Here is a 12,272-nt window from a genome sequence, read left to right on the forward strand (position 1 = left end):
TAATTTCGAAATTGCATGATTTTTATTTCACTTTGATCCTCTACTTTTTAATAGTGTGCAATCAATGAAAGAACTTTTTATAAATATCGACAATCATTACATTATACAATATTTACAAGAATGCGACTTTTACGGGGGAAAAAATTGAAATATTTTATAGTACAACGGTTTATATACACGAATTGGACTTTTTTTTAAAAAAACCTGTTAACGTATTTTTAACTTTTATGTCCGTCGGATGGAACGTTAAAGGGTGTCCCGTGTCAAGGATCACAACCCCCTTGGCACGCAAAAGATCGTTTCCCTGATGTTCGAGAAAGAGAGGGCTCACTGGGAAAACTCAAACACTAACAACCAAACATAATTCAATTAGTTAACCACCGTAAAATGGCTGAAATATTGCCAAAACGGCGTAAAACCTCAATCAATCAATCTTCTCCGGCAGGGCAGAAACCTGCACATACAAAACCAGATTCGGGCCTTGGCCTGCATGATGATCACTGCACAACATTTCTGTTCAACGCCAATCACACTTTCCTGACATACACCTTCAAAATAGGACGTGCATATCATTAATCTTGTTCTCTTTTAAATGCTAGGTAAAATTTGACTTGTTTGATGGTATAGAAAATGCTTAATACCCAAAAATTATTGATATTTTCATTATGCATATTAAATGGGAACCGAATGGAACACTGGCTATCATCATACAAGGGAAAGCATGGAAAAAATCAATGTCAATTTATAGTTGTTTTGGGAATAATCCAATTATAAGATAATCGTGCTCTTAGAATTGTATACAGTGGCGGATTTAAGGGGGGAGGGGCGCAGCCGGCGCCCCCCCCCCCCTTAAAATTTTCAAACTTGAGGTAAATCGTGGTATCTTGTTTAGAAAAATGTACTAAACAATGTAAGAAGCAATAATTTATTCCACTCCCGGAGAAATAAATGACAAAATCTATTTATTTCTTGAATTACTTTATTGGGAAAACTTAATTTTTTCCAAAAACCCTTAAAATTTGCGTCATTTTATTAATTTTACATCATAAAAAATGATAGAAAATAGTACAAAAGACTAAATAGGAGATGAAATTCAAGCCCTATAAAATCTGTAAAAATCCAGGAGCTTCCGGGGGCTTCGCCCCCAGACCTTTTGCCTTATAAAGTGGCACCCCCGTAACCGCAATTCCTGGATTCGCCCCTGGAATAGAAAACATATGAAAAACGCATGAATATGGAATTCTGCTTCTTGGGACATTAGTTATAACATGAAAGGTGAAGATGACGAACAGTGATCAATCCCTTAATTCTTGTAAGGAATACAAAATAGAGAGGTCGGGAAATACGGACCTCTAAATATACCGGAGGTGGGATCAGGTGCCTTGGAGAAGTAAGCATCCCCTGTCGACTGGTCACACCCGTGAACCCTATATCTTTATCAGGTAAACGGAGTTATCCGCAGTCAAAATCATTCTGCCAAGAACGGCTTCACAATTGGTATCAAACGCGTCAGACAGCATTTGACCCAATGATAGGTTGTATTGACAAACTAGATCGTTATAATGACCATAGAATGCGCGACATGCTGACTTTAAACAAGATTGTTGAAACCCCTGTAACATCAACTTGTTTGTCAGTATCATGCCTTATTGGAATTATGAGATTGATCATTGTTCGTTATCATCACCTTTACATTTATGTGAAATGATCATCAAAGATGTATGGTTATTTTAATTACTGACTGGCGAAAAAGTTTGAATTTTGTTTCTTTGTGGTTTCTTGTAATAATTCACTACAAAGATATTTCAGTTTTGACAAATCGACACGTAGAAATCCCGGGTCGTGATTTGGCATCGTGGTAAGTACTGTTACCTGATTTATCGTTTATTGACGTATGAATTTAAAACTATATACAATGCAACAGAGTTGATAAGGGAAAACTTTATTGAATGCAATGATTGCATGATACATACTTTATGGTGTATGATTCAATACTTTACAGCGATCACGATCACGTGGATATGAATGAAATGTTATATATGGGGTTAAAAAATCTAATCAACCCAATGCTATATTTCAACACACAGTGTTTAAATCATATTTATTATAAACATCAGAAACATTTTCATCAGGGCATATGAATGTAAGACCTCGTACAGCAATTAGGAAAATGTAAATAACAAATTGTTAAATGTTCATCCAAAGATAAGATAATCTTATTCTTAAAAGTTTACTTTATAAAATTTTAAAATGAATGAATATGGAATGTTGTTTGTCAGAACATTGATTTATAGCATGCAAATGAAAAAGCGAACACAACGAACAGTGAACAGTCTACTCGGTCCTATAAGAAGATAGAATTGAGAACAGTGAAATACGGACCCCTGAAAATACCAGAAATGGGATCAGATGCCATAGAGGAGTTCGCATCCCCTGTTGACCAGTCACATCCGCCGTTAACCCTTTATCTTGATCAGGTAAACGGAGTAACTCGTTGTCAAACTCATCGATGGCGGGTGTGACCGGTCAACAGGGGATGCTTACTCCTCCTAGACACCTGATCCCACCTCTGTTGTGTCCAGGAGTCCGTGTTTGCCCAACTATCTATTTGTATTGCTTGTAGGAGTTATGAGATTGATCACTGTTCGTTATCTTCACCTTACATTAAACACGTCTAATAGGAATCGATATAATGACAGGTTTTATTTTCCAATTAGATCGTTATAACGACCATATAATTCGCAAAAGGCTGAGTTTAAACGAAACTGTTGAAACCCCTTGCGACAATAACCTATTTATCAGTAGCTTGTCTTGGTTTTAAAAATAATTATACACAGTACATGTTCTTGGGTATCGAATCAGTGAAGAGATATACCATCATAATTATGGAGGTGATAATGAAGTATTGCGGGAAGTTAAAGATGGAGAAGCTGAAGGTTGTCATAAAGTTGAGTTGTTACTTCTGAATGAAAGTGAATCTTTTTAATCGTCGATGTATTTGTTTGTCGAGATGAAGGTGCAGATATTGTCAATGAAGATCATTATACAATCCTAGTTGTTATTTTATCCACAAGATTTGTCCCCGATCCACTCGCAAAAATCTATGTATATATAAAAAGACCTCCAACGTTGTCACTCCATCATATAGACTGTAACACACTTTGTCCGAGATGTTTCTTCAATATACAGACTGTAACACTTAGCCCCTGCTGATCAACTGTCTTTAATCGTGAGAAGTATTGAAGTAGACTATCTACCCCGCATTGTACATAAATGGTCTTTGTTTCATACACGACTTCGATAGGAAATATCAAACCACGTAAGGACAAACTTTTATGTGCACACCATGTAGTATATGCATACTATATGTTAAAGGAGCAGCAGGATATCGTATCTCCTTCAGGTGAGTTGAATTTTAGCACGTGACTGAGTCGTATTTAAGCAGTATATTCGCTAATCGTTGAACGATACGTGTACTTTTCACAATTCCATGGTAAATGATATATAGTCTAATCGCAGGATTTTTATGATACTTAAAGAAAACTAAAATCTATACAACTCGCAGGTAATCTCAAATTAAATCTTTATTAGATAAGAGATTGCGAATTGGAGACCTTTCTAAATTGCAAATAATGCAAAATTACAATTGTTTCAGATTAATCACAAACGCGTTTTTATACAATTCAAATACTAATCTTCAATGTATACCTATCCTGCCCTACCTACTAAAACGTTTTTACGCCCCGTCACAAAGGGATCGGGGCATAAAGTTTTACCCTTTTCCGTCCTTCCATCCTTTCGACCTTCCGTCTTTATTTTTTGACATTATATATATATATCGTCAAATATATATTTGACGTTATATATAACGTCAAATATATATAATTGACGTATATATATATATGGTATATACCATATATATGGTATATATATATATATATATATATATATATATATTGTGTGTGTGTTTGATTGTGTATACACTGTATAGTCCTGTATAAGAAGAATAGTGCAGTTAACACTGTGACTACTTTCTTATTGCCATTCATTTGAACATACTCAATTAAGAAACAAGTCAAATAAAGAATGTTCTACCATATCCATATTTGGATATTGCATGTTTTGTATCATTCAAAACAGTATTTCGAATATCACAGCTGTTAAAAAAATGTTTTAAGTATACTTGTTTGGTTGGAAAATACAGGGTACCCAATAAGACCCAATTTTTATCTTTCACATTGAAAACAACCTTTATGGCATATTGGGTCAACAGACAGACAATGAATCATTTAATAACAATTTATCATAGGAATTCTTTTTCTTTAATTTTACCCTAAAATGACAAAGTTTTATATATCTTTGAACAAGTGAACAGATAGCGATAGATGATTGAAATATGACCATCGAACGCGAAGAAAAATCAAATTTATGGATATTTTTTTCTTCGTTTTTTGACATTGAAAGGTAACAATATTTTCATTAAATTTCTTATCAGGAAAACTGTGTTAATTACTTAGTATTGTTTTCCAAGATAATTTTTTATATGCTACTTAATCATTTTTGATATTAATTTAATATACATTGTAACATGGAAACCCTAGTATCTTTGATCTCTGTGCACTTTGTTTAATTAATTAAAATACAAACCTTCCCCTGAAAAGATGCTTAAAGACTTTTAATAAGATTTTCATTGCACGTTTCTTTGATTATATCGTCGAAAGTTGTTGAATTTCATCAACAGAATAACATGCATATTCAATATGATATTTGTCTTACCTCTATTTTACCTGGGATGTTTGCACCTGATCAGTACGCGTTAGTGTGCAGCAGCTTCTTATTGTCAACCCACGGTATTTCAGATTTATAGTGGTCCCTGATTCTATTAATAGCGAGTCGTGATTTTATTCTTCACAAAGGAATTTAAATATTGGCCTACTTGTTCACCCGTTCAGTCGACCATATACTAAGCAATGCATCCACGTGTATGCTCAAATTTCACTGAATCGTAGCTGACATTGAGATGCCTGACATTGAAACAAGATTGTAGAGTACATTGTTTACAAATCGACTTAATTTCGAAATTGCATGATTTTTATTTCACTTTGATCCTCTACTTTTTAATAGTGTGCAATCAATGAAAGAACTTTTTATAAATATCGACAATCATTACATTATACAATATTTACAAGAATGCGACTTTTACGGAAAAAATTGAAATCTTTTATAATACAACTGTTTATGTACACGAATTGGACTTTTTAAAAAACCTGTTAACGTATTTTTAACTTTTATGTTAAAGGGTGTCCCGTGTCAAGGATCACAACCCCTTTGCACGCAAAAGATCGTTTCCCTGATGTTCGAGAAAGAGAAGGCTCACTGGTGGCCGTCAGGAAAACTCAAACACTAACAACCAAACATAATTCAATTAGTTAACCGCCGTAAAATGGCTGAAATGTTGCCAAAACGGCGTAAAACCTCAATCAATCAATCTTCTCCGGCAGGGCAGAAACCTGCACATACAAAACCAGATTCGGGCCTTGGCCTGCATGATGATCACTGCACAACATTTCTGTTCAACGCCAATCACACTTTCCTGACATACACCTTCAAAATAGGACGTGCATATCATTAATCTTGTTCTCTTTTAAATGCTAGGTAAAATTTGACTTGTTTGATGGTATAGAAAATGCTTAATACCCAAAAATTATTGATATTTTCATTATGCATATTAAATGGGAACCGAATGGAACACTGGCTATCATCATACAAGGGAAAGCATGGAAAAAATCAATGTCAATTTATAGTTGTTTTGGGAATAATCCAATTATAAGATAATCGTGCTCTTAGAATTGTATACAGTGGCGGATTTAAGGGGGGAGGGGCGCAGCCGGCGCCCCCCCCCCCCCCTTAAAATTTTCAAACTTGAGGTAAATCGTGGTATCTTGTTTAGAAAAATGTACTAAACAATGTAAGAAGCAATAATTTATTCCACTCCCGGAGAAATAAATGACAAAATCTATTTATTTCTTGAATTACTTTATTGGGAAAACTTAATTTTTTTCCAAAAACCCTTAAAATTTGCGTCATTTTATTAATTTTACATCATAAAAAATGATAGAAAATAGTACAAAAGACTAAATAGGAGATGTAATCCAAGCCCTGTAAAATCTGTAAAATCCAGGAGCTCCCGGGGGCTTCGCCCCCAGACCTTTTGCCTTATAAAGTGGCACCCCCGTAACCGCAATTCCTGGATTCGCCCCTGGTATAGAAAATATATGAAAAACGCATGAATATGGAATTCTGCTTCTTGGGGCATTAGTTATAACATGAAAGGTGAAGATGACGAACAGTGATCAATCTCTTAACTCTTGTAAGGAATACAAAATAGAGAGGTCGGGAAATACGGACCCCTGAATATACCGGAGGTGGGATCAGGTGCCTTGGAGGAGTAAGTATCCCCTGTCGACTGGTCACACCCGTGAACCCTATATCTTCATCAGGTAAACGGAGTTATCCGCAGTCAAAATCAGTCTGCCAAGAACGGCTTCACAATTGGTATCAAACGCGTCAGAAAGCATTTGACCCAATGATAGGTTGTATTGACAAACTAGATCGTTATAAGGACCATAGAATGCGTGACATGATGACTTTAAACAAGATTGTTGAAACCCCTGTAACATCAACTTGTTTGTCAGTATCATGCCTTATTAGAATTATGAGATTGATCATTGTTCGTTATCATCACCTCTACATTTATGTGAAATGAACATCAAAGATGCATGGTTATTTTAATTACTGACTGGCGAAAAAGTTTGAATTTTGTTTCTTTGTGGTTTCTTGTAATAATTCACTGCAAAGATATTTCAGTTTTGACAAATCGACACGTAACAATCCCGGGTCGTGTATATTGACGTATGAATTCAAAACTGTATACAATGCAACAGAGTTTATTGAATGCAATGATTGCATGATACATACTTTATGGTGTATGATTCAATACTTTACAGCGATCACGATCACGTGGATATGAATGAAATGTTATATATGGGGTTAAAAAATCTAGTCAACCCAATGCTATATTTCAACACACAGTGTTTGAATCATATTTATTATAAACATCAGAAACATTTTCATCAGGGCATATGAATGTAAGACCTCGTACAGCAATTAGGAAAATGTAAATAACAAATTGTTAAATGTTCATCCAAAGATAAGATAATCTTATTCTTAAAATTTTACTTTAAATTTTTTTAAAATGAATGAATATGGAATGTTGTTTGTCAGAACATTGATTTATAGCATGCAAATGAAAAACTAGGTGAACACAACGAACAGTGAACAGTCTACTCGGTCCTATAAGAAGATATAATTGAGAACAGTGAAATACAGACCCCTGAAAATACCAGATATAGGATCAGATGCCATAGAGGAGTTCGCATCCCCTGTTGACCAGTCACATCCGCCGTTAACCCTCTGTCTTGATCAGGTAAACGGAGTAATTCGTTGTCAAAATCATCGACGGCGGGTGTGACCGGTCAACAGGGGATGCTTACTCCTCCTAGGCACCTGATCCCACCTCTGGTGTGTCCAGGGGTCCGTGTTTGCCCAACTATCTATTCTGTATTGCTTATAGGAGTTATGAGATTGATCACTGTTCGTTATCTTCACCTTTATAGGAGTTATGAGATTGATCACTGTTCGTTATCTTCACCTTACATTAAACACGTCTAATAGGAATCGATATAATGACAGGTTTTATTTTCCAATTAGATCGTTATAACGACCATATAATTCGCAAAAGGCTGAGTTTAAACGAAACTGTTGAAACCCCTGCGACAATAACCTATTTATCAGTAGCTTGTCTTGGTTTTAAAAATAATTATACACAGTACATGTTCTTGGGTATCGAATCAGTGAAGAGATATACCATCATAATTATGGAGGTGATAATGAAGTATTGCGGGAAGTTAAAGATGGAGAAGCTGAAGGTTGTCATAAAGTTGAGTTGTTACTTCTGAATGAAAGTGAATCTTTTTAATCGTCGATGTATTTGTTTGTCGAGATGAAGGTGCGGATCTTGTCAATGAAGATCATTATACAATCCTAGTTGTTATTTTATCCACAAGATTTGTCCCCGATCCACTCGCAAAAATCTATGTATATATGAAAAGACCTCCATCGTTGTCACTCCATCATATAGACACACTTTGTCCGAGATGTTTCTTCAATATACAGACTGTAACACTTAGCCCCTGCTGATCAACTGTCTTTAATCGTGAGAAGTATTGAAGTAGACTATCTACCCCGTATTGTACATGAATGGTCTTTGTTTCATACACGACTTCGATAGGAAAAATCAAACCACGTAAGGACAAACTTTTATGTGCACACCATGTAGTATATACATAGTATTTGTTAAAGGAGCAGCAGGATATCGTATCTTCTTCAGGTGAGTTGAATTTTAGCACGTGACTGAGTCGTATTTAAGCAGTACATGTATATCACTAATCGTTGAACGATACGTGTACTTTTCACAATTCCATGGTAAATGATATATAGTCTAATCGCAGGATTTTTATAAAAGATACTTAAAGAAAACTGAAATCTATACAACTCGCAGGTAATCTCAAATTAAATCTTTATTAGATAAGAGATTGCGAATTGGAGACCTTTCTAAATTGCAAATAATGCAAAATTACAATTGTTTCAGATTAATCACAAACTCATTTTTATAAAATTCAAATACTAATCTTCAATGTATACCTATCCTGCCCTACCTACTAAAACGTTTTTATGCCCCACCACAAAGGGATCGGGGCATAAAGTTTTACCCTTTTCCGTCCTTCCATCCTTTTGTCCTTCTGTCTTTCCGCACCACCCAGTTTCCGGACTTTTTTCTAAAAGCCTTGAGATATTGAATTGATTTTTTGTATGCAGGTGTATATTGATGAGTTACAGATTGAGTTTTGTTCCAGTTTGTTGATTTTTGATGGAGTTGTGCCCCTTTAACTTAGAAAAATACTGTTACGACCAGTTTTCCGGACTTTTTTCTAAATGCCTTGAAATATTGAACTGATTTTTTGTATGCAGATGTACATTGATAAGTTACAGATCGCGTTTGAGTTTTGTTCCGGTTCGTTGATTTTAGATGAAGTTGTACCCCTTAAACGTAGAAAAAATTAATGCATTTATCTTATGGCTGCCAAAACATATAAAGGATTGTTGTTGCGTTCGTTGTACTAAATGCATGTAACATACAATCTGAATACCACATTCAATGCTATACATTGATGGATTTCCTGCATAATAACTACTGGGTAATGATTAATGAATGCTTGTAAATTACTCGTACCAACATTAATTTCCATTAGCAAAAGCAATCCGAGATTACAAATTATGCATTGATAACACATTATTTTATAAAGATACGATGCCTTTGATTCTATTTCAGTACCATGTGACCTTTTACAGTTACTATATGTATAGTGATCCCTTTGAGTGGCTCAGGGGAATGTCTGTAAATAAATGAATTTTGAAATTACATGTACTGTATATGTTCCATAACAAACTACACATGTACGAGCCCTGTTACCAGAGCCCATCATTCTTCACCTGAACAACGTAACTGTAAAATTTCATCAAACCTGAAAATTTCATTAAGCCTGAAACGCAGGTCAGTCTGTGGAAGTGTACTATAATTTGAATATTTCCAGGTTCTTCTCGTGAAATGATGTGTGCAATATTGTGAGAACATATACAATGTACTGGTTAATTCATTACAACTAATAATATGAACAAGTTACAATATCATGCAATGTTCACTTGATCCCAGTATATGCAGTCAATGTTATCGTGTATCCATAAATGTCAGTATTCAGCTTAAAACTGTATATTATTTCTATTTAAAGTAAACCGTGACTTTTCGTTTAACAAAAGGGTTTAAAAATACGACCTATTTGTTTATTGCTTTTGTCGAACATGTATTTGTGATTCACCTGATGTGACATTGTATTTACAACGAATCATGACTTTTATTATTTTAGTTACCTTTTAATTATTAGTAAACATTGTTTTGGAGGACTAAATTCTATAAAACCGCATTTTTTTCTTTTTAAATGCTGACATTCAAGTTTCTAACTTGCATTCACACAATCTAGATGTACTTTTATATCCATTATATAGTGTATATACATGAATATATGTTTGAACATTCTGCAATCCTTACATCCACTTTAAGACCAGTCCTCACACTAAACAAAATGAGGTGTCCAATGGATTTCTCGAAAGCAAAACTGAAGTACATGTAGAAACTTAGACTTAAGTCTGAGATTTTACTCAAAGGTTTGACTTCGAGAAATTCAAGCCTGAATTTAGATATTTAATTGCTGCTGGTATCCTGTACATCATCTAATATTATGTACTTGTTGCAGTTTTCCTGGTTCAAGAAGTCACCAAAAACAGGACAATTTCAACATACATCGCCATACTCTGCTTCTGGAAATGTTAATGTCATTGACTTCACAAACGACAGTGTTGAAGAAAATGTGGAAGGTTATAATTTTTCTTGACTTGACATGAAAGACTTACTAGTTCATGTTTGTATGTCAGCGCGATCCCTATATATGTTACGTGCAAACAGTAGTAAGCAATGCTATTCATGAAGGTGCTGACTCTGAGATAGGACATCATATTCATAACTAGATGAAAAAGTACATAACTTCCCTATTTTCAAATAGAAGCGATTTCGTGAAGGAAGAATCACATACCTTACACAGAACTTGCGAGTACAATAGTTACTGTACATCAGATATCCCTCTTTGTCAATGTTTTAAGTTCATTATACATGTAAACACAAAGCTAATCGAGTGTCTCTTCTGAATTAACAAGAGGCCCAGGGGCCTTATAGGTCACCTGAGTATCATGTAACAACCTTCCAATGTTTGAATTAGGTTTGTGTTTAAATATAAGAATTTTACTTTTGGATGGAAGAAACATTGAATAGCTATGTGGTCAGCCCCGCCTTTGCACCAGAACCCCTGACCCAGGGGCCATAAATTTCAGTTTTGAAAGAAGCATCCTTGATCATCATTATCATACTATTAGTTTGTCTACTTAATACCCAGCAGCAGAGGAGAAGATTTTCAAAGAAATAAAATGCATTTTCACTATATGATCAATAGGGCCCCACCCTAATACCAGAACCCCTGACCCAGGGGCCATGAATTTTACAATTTTGAAAGAGGCATCCTTGCTCATCATAACCATGCTATTGATTTGTCTACTTAATACCCAAGGACAGAGAAGAAGATTTTCAAAGAAATAATGCATTTTCACTATATGACTTATAGAGCCCCACCCTAGCACCAGAACCCCTGATCCAGGGGCCATGAATTTCACAATTTTTAACAAATCGAGGTACTGTGAGCAATGCTCACTAAGAATACCCCCCGCTTACCCCAATCTCCCAAAGGGTGTTGGTAATAGGTATAAACTACCTCTTTTCTGAGTGTTGCTACTTCGATGTCCAGTGCGCATGACATTTGACCTTTTGACCCTAAAATCGATAGGGAACATCTTCATCCCATGGGTAGTCCATATGTATGATATGGTGACTGTAGGTGGAAAGGATAACGCTTTAGAGCCCGGAAACCATATTGCTACTTCAATGTCCAGTGCGCTTGACCTTTGACCTTTTGACCCCAAAATCGATAGGGATCATCTTCATTCCATGGGTAGTCCATATGTATGATATGGTGACTGTAGGTGGAAAGGATAACGCTTTAGAGCCCAGAAACCATATTGCTACTTCAATGTCCAGTGCGCTTGACCTTTGACCTTTTGACCCCAAAATCGATAGGGAACATCTTCATCCCATGGGTAGTCCATATGTTTGATATGGTGACTGTAGGTGGAAAGGATAACGCTTTAGAGTCCGGAAACCATATTTCTACTTCAATGTCCAGTGCTCTTGACCTTTGATCTTTTGACCCCAAAATCGATAGGGAACATCTTCATCCTATGGGTAGTCCATATGTATGATATGGTGACTGTAGGTGGAAAGGATAACACTTTAGAGCCCGGAAACCATATTGCTACTTCGATGTCCAATGTGCTTGACCTTTGACCTTTTGACCCCAAAATCGATAGGGAACATCTTCATCCCATGGGTAGTCCATATATATGATATGGTGACGGTAGGTGGAAAGGATAATGCTTTAGAGCCCGGAAACCATTGCGTCTACAGACGGACGGACGGACAGACGGACAACCCG

This window comes from Ostrea edulis, chromosome 9 (genome assembly GCF_947568905.1).
Source record: "Ostrea edulis chromosome 9, xbOstEdul1.1, whole genome shotgun sequence".
NCBI classification, from domain to species: Eukaryota; Metazoa; Mollusca; class Bivalvia; order Ostreida; family Ostreidae; genus Ostrea; species Ostrea edulis.